The 6,010-nt window shown below is 41.1% G+C and overlaps 1 pseudogene across 1 annotated transcript; it reads right to left on the reverse strand.

Moving 5' to 3' along the window:
• Positions 1-1,084: 1,084 nt before the first annotated feature.
• Positions 1,085-3,431, reverse strand: LOC111529369 (annotated as a pseudogene). Its single transcript, XR_002727403.2, has one exon. The product of XR_002727403.2 is annotated as a KAT8 regulatory NSL complex subunit 1 pseudogene (transcript).
• Between the last annotated feature and the right edge of the window lie 2,579 nt (positions 3,432-6,010).

Raw genomic sequence — 6,010 nt, forward strand, 5'->3', positions numbered from 1 at the left:
TGATTTAAACAGCAAAGTTAGGGGGGATAATGCCATGAATATTAGCAAGCTGAATTAAGCTACTAATCCATTTAAAGAAAGATGGGTTACAGAAGAAGCAAGTCTCTGAAACATATTTGCTTGAAATCTAAACACAGAAGTGAACTTGAGCACAGTGAACTAACAAATGATAATGGAACTAGGTCTACAAGGAAGACATTCAGCAAAAATTATCCATTTCTTCCCTCAAAACAGAAAAAAAAAAAGTTTCATTTCAGATACAATATGTTATCCATGCAGATAATATAAACAAAATTGGGAAACCAGAAAATTTACTTTTAAAAATCACGGCTGTCTCAACAACCAAACACTCCAGTGAAAATCTTAGTCATCTTTTAATACAGTCAAGGAAACACCAATTCTTCCCACATATTCATCCTTTTCAGCCTTTTCTAGTAAGTCAGCCTCTAGCAAAGAGGAAATGAAAGAGGATCTACCAGTCAACTATCCTGCCCCTCTTTTCCAACTCCTCATACTACCTCTCAAGTCTGATATTCCTAAGTAGATAAATGCACTTACTTAACATTTAAGTATGTTATAATATAGTACTGCTTTATTTAAGTACATAGATGCTGAATTGGGAGTGACAAGAGTGAAACGTCTCTGTCTCCACCATGCCAATTTGGAGCGCCGCCCTTTAAGCTTATGTAAAATTTTCTCAAACCAATAGATTTAGAAAAACCAGTAAGACGAGGTGGGCAGATCATGAGGTCAGGAGTTCGAAGCTAGCCTGGTTGACATGGTGAAACTCTGTCTCTACTTTAAAAAAAAATAAAAGAAAGAAAGAAAAGAAAAAGATTAGCCTGACGTGATGACGGGTGCCTGTAATTCCAGCTACTCAGGACACTGAGGCCCGAGAATCACCTGAACCCGGGAGCCAGAGGCTTCAGTGAGCTGAGATCGCACTACTGCACTCCAGCCTGGGTGACAGAGTGGAACTCAGTCTCCCCACCCCCCCAAAAAAAACAACAGTAAGAATTTATTCCACATACATTAATACATTTAACTCAGGTTAACAAATCTAATTAAAATGGGCTTTTTTTTTTAAATAGGAAGAGACTCAGGTTGTGAAAGTGGACTGTGCTTGGAGGCAATATATTAAACATTCTGAAGCATTTTCTAACTGTCAGTCCTTAAAATGTAAGACAATCTCAAGTGTTAAAATTGAAGACTGGGTATACTCTCTGCTCAAAGTTCAATCAAAATCAACTGTAATTTCCTACAAAGGTAACTAGGTCAACTCAACATTTGTCCCTGCTTACTGGAAACAACAAAATCTGAACAATCAGGCCATTAACTTGTCATGTCCTATATATAGTTTCAAAAGATATCTAATTATTCACTCTCAAAGAGGTACTAGTACAATTTGACACGTAAGATGTCTCCTAGTTATTTTTCTTAATAAGACTGCAAAAGGAAATTACCACCATTTAGACTACAACAACACAACACTACAGCAAAAATATCTTCCATTTCTTCACTAACATGTATATGCACTCACCTACCTAACATCAGGGAAAAAAACAAATGGAACCTAGACACCTATGTACAAAGAATCACATTCTCTCCATAGTAGGGATTCATTCATTCTTCCCTGCGCCAACATTTCTCAAGAATGCTATCATGCATGAGGTCTACTCACAGGGGTACATGGCGCTGCTTGGGATCAGCTCTGGTCAGTTCTTCCTCTTCAATATCAGACTCCCCTCCTGAACTACGGTCAATGACATCTGAACCAAATGCTTGTTCACTGCACCTCAAGTTAGCTATGCCACTAGCTGTAAATCTCTCCAGCTCTTCTGAAATTGAATCGCTTTTCAGAAAGTTGCTGAGTCCCTCTGAAGTGGCGGTCTCACGGCAGCTTTTCTCAAGGCAGCTTCAGCCTATCGAGTCAGCATCAACTGGCTCCGTGGTCTCAAGGATTCCAAGTTTGGCAGTTTGCTCAAAGTCTTCTCCAAAAATCCACCCAGCTGATGTCATATATGCCTTTCAACCTGCTTGGCTTGCACAACCTGTAAGCGCTTTTGTAATCTGCCGGCACGGCTCTCAATGTCAGCCTGTCGCCGCAGTAAAGCTGTTATCCTTATGTCAGAATCTAAAGCACTGAAAAGAATGGAAGACGGGAGACTTTTTACCCTCTAATTTGACACCCCCCAAGTTAGAGGTGGAGTCTGTACCAGGTGATAACATACTGCTTCCTTGAAGTGCTGGCTGTTCCATGGAATTGACAGAAGATTTGTTTGCAGTGCTATTATTGCTACATAAAGTTGTGTGTTCTACATCAAGGCTTCTATGTGGAAGAGTGCAATTGGTCATACCCCCCTTCAAGTCCCCAGATTCAGATCCTCCCACTTCACCCCCCATGAAGAGCAGATGAAGTGAGAGCCCATTTTCCCCCATTGAGGGAAGTGGAATTGTCATGATCAGAATGTGTTGAACTTTTAGTCAATTTCTTAGCCAACCCATTTACAGGTGCTTGTGGCAGAGCTGTTTGACCACTCGTATTCATGGTTCTAAGATTTTCTAAGGAAAACTCCAAAACTGGCTGTCTCCCCAACAGCTCAGCTCGGAGTTCATAGGACTGAGATAAGAGAGGATGAGATTTAAGGACTGTCTGCTTGCTGAAGACCCCTTGCAACTTCAAAGGCTCCTTTGAGGGAACAGATGTTACATCAGAGCAGAGATAAGATGCCACCAGTGGCTGCAGCTTTCCCAAGTCTTCCTTGGTAGAAATCTAGGCTGGGATCCTCTGCAGCAATGGCTTTTCTTTTGGTTCCGTTGGCAGCAATAAGGATGTTGGCGTTGCCGTTATTTTCGGCACTGCCAGGGGACAAGGTAGAGGATGGGGGAGCCAGTTTGAACCGGATATGGTGTGCTTCAGCTGCTGCGTCGGTGAGAGCGGGCGCCATCGCAGCCATTCAGCACAGAGAGACAGGAAGTCCAGCCTCTCCCGATGCCCAGGCAGAGGCCGAGGCCAGCTCCACGGCCCCTTACTGCCTCCCCAGAGAACAGACTAGAAGAGAAAGGAGAAAAGAATGTTAGAAATACAAGCACATTTAAAAACACATACATTTTTAACAAAAGCACTACTTGAGGCTGTTGTCTAAACTGCCTCCAGAAACAAAACACTCTGGAGCTACTTGTACCAGTTATTCGAGAGACCCAAATATCTTTCAACTGAGAGAAAGGGGGAGGCAAAATCCTTGCACAAGAGAAAGAATTGCACCCTTCTTCTTATCATTTGTTACTACAGACTGAAAGTTGCCAAAACACAAGTTCAATTCGGAGAAAATCACAGATTGTTAAAATTAAATCATCTGCATTAAAAAAAAATCTTTTTGTTGAAATAAATGGATTTAAAGCAAGACACATCAAACTAAACAATAATTAAACAGAAAAAATTAGTAAGGAATTCCCGTGTTCACTAAAAAAAGTATGCCAAATATCACAGGTCTGTGCATTTCTCTGGCCAGGGAAATCTAGTTTTCATCAGCTTCTCACTTCACTATTATACTACAAAGTACAGATTATACTACAAAGCTAACTGTACCTCATCTGTAATACCAACTTGTTTCATCAGTTTTCTTTTCTTTCAGATCAAAGTGCTCATCAGTATCTTCCTTACTGGCTTCTTCCTTTCAGCCTAGGAATTAATACTTAAATATCTTCTGTCCTCAGTACAGCCTCTCTCTCATATTTAATTGCCCAACATCTCTCTTTCCCTTTACCCCAAAACTTCTCTGAAGAATTGTATAAATAACTGTCTCTGCACTCTTCAGTCTTCCATAATCTGGATTTCATCCCCTACTGCTCTGGCAAAGGTCACCAGTAATCTTATTACCAAATCCAATGGTCAAGGCTCAGTCCCCATTCTATCTGACTTCTCTGAGGCACTGGACAAAACCGATATCCTTCTAATTCTTTCCTGATGTCCTTGTACTATCATCCTCTTCTCTTCCTCCTGGACCCTTAAATGTTGGTGCTGCACAGGTCTCTTCTGCCCTCTTCTTTCTCAAAAACCACTAATATGGTGAGGTTACCTAACCCTAAGAAAAACTTCTGAGCTGCACTAATATTAAGATTCCCATACCTCTATGTTCCTCAAGCCCCCTGAAGCTCAGAATTCACTTCCTCCTTCCAGCACACTATTACGCATCCTGTTTCATTATCTTAGGTAATGGCACTGCTTTTATTTAGTAACCAAGCTAAAAACCCCAGTCATTTGCCTCTGTTTGATGCCCCCCTTGATCTATGTGGTCTGGGAGTCAAAGGAAACATATGTATAGAACTAAGCCAGTTTTCTTTAAAGTGTAGTCTCTGGACTTCTGGGGATCTCACAGACTATTTTGGAGGTTCGTGAAATCAAAGGTATTTTCATAGCAGTACTAGAATATTATCTGCCTTTTTCACTGTGTTGACATTTGCAATCAGAATACAAAAACAAAGGTGAACAAAACTGCTGGCACATTATTAGCACAAATCAAGGCAGAGGCACCAAACTATACCAATAGTCATTACACTCTCCACTCAGTTTTTTTTTTAAGGGAGTTCCACTTAAGATGTCCTTGATGAAACAGCAAAAATCATTAATTATCTTGAGCCTTTAGTGCATTTTTAGAAAGTATTTTTTGTGATGAAAGGGAAAGTACGCATAAAGCACTCTGCTGCTTTATGAATTCTCAGGAAAAAGTACAGTACAACTGAGTTGCAAAATGAACTAGAGCTTTGCTCATGGAACACTACTTTTACTTGGCAGAACTACTGACAAACTGATTATCTGAAACCTGCTTCACTAGCAGACATTTTCTTGCAAATGAACAAAATGAACTTGTCACTTCAAGGAAAACCAATGATGATATATTTGCTGACAATAATAAAATCTGATTTTTTAAAGCAAAGATTAGTGTTTTTGAAAACTGTATCAACAATCATGAACTTAAACATTTTCCCAAGATTTTATCTGGGGGTGTGTGTGTGTGTGTGTGACGGAGTCTCGCTCTGCCGCCACGCTGGAGTGCAGTGGTGCGATCTCGGCTCACTGCAACCTCTGCCTCCTGGGTTCAAGTGATTCTCCTGCCTCAGCCTCCCGAGTAGCTGGGACTGCAGGTGTGTGCCACCACGCCCGGCTATTTTTTGTATTTTCAGCAGAGACGGGGTTTCACCATTTTGGCCAGGATGGTCGTAATCTCTTGACCTCGTGATCCGCCACCTCGGCCTTCCAAAGTGCTGGGATTATAGGTGTGAGCTGCTGCACTCGGACTTTCCCAATATTTTAAAAGCCATTTCTGATTTGACAGACTTGTGACAATATTAATGAATGTGAATTTTTGATTCCACATAATGTAATGTGTAACATTTGGAAGATCTGCATAACCCAGTTAACAATAAAATGTCCAGTGAATGTTTAAGTGCAAGACAGATCATTTATTTGTTGCTGTTATTTTCAAACAGGGTCTAGCTGTGTCACCCAGGCTAGAGCGCAGGGGCACAATCATGACTCACTGAAACCTCAACCTCCTGGGCTCAAGTGATCCTCCTGCTTCAGCCTCCCAGTAGCTGGGACTCTAGGTGCTTGCCACCATGCCCGGCTAATTTTTTGAATTTTTGTAGAGATGGAGTCTCACTTTGTTGCCCAGGCTGGTATCAAACTCCCGGCTTCAGCCTCCCAAACTCCCGGGATTATAGGCATGAGCCGCCATGCCCAGCCTGAATTACTTATTAAATATTTTTTAAATTTCTCAAAGTTTCTAAGAAAAACAAGTTATACGCTGTTCTCAACAAATTTGAAGAGTGAAAAAAGGATCCTGAGACCAAAATGCTTGTTAAATCACTGGAATAAGCACCCCCATTCCTTACCCCAAATGAGTGCAATCTCCAATTTAGTCAAAAATGTTCATCTTTGGAGCAACACCAACATGGGATGGTAGGCCCTACAGCACTATAGTAAGCTCCTTTATAGTATGACAATTCG

This window comes from Piliocolobus tephrosceles, chromosome 16 (assembly GCF_002776525.5).
Source record: "Piliocolobus tephrosceles isolate RC106 chromosome 16, ASM277652v3, whole genome shotgun sequence".
In the NCBI taxonomy this organism is placed as follows: Eukaryota; Metazoa; Chordata; class Mammalia; order Primates; family Cercopithecidae; genus Piliocolobus; species Piliocolobus tephrosceles.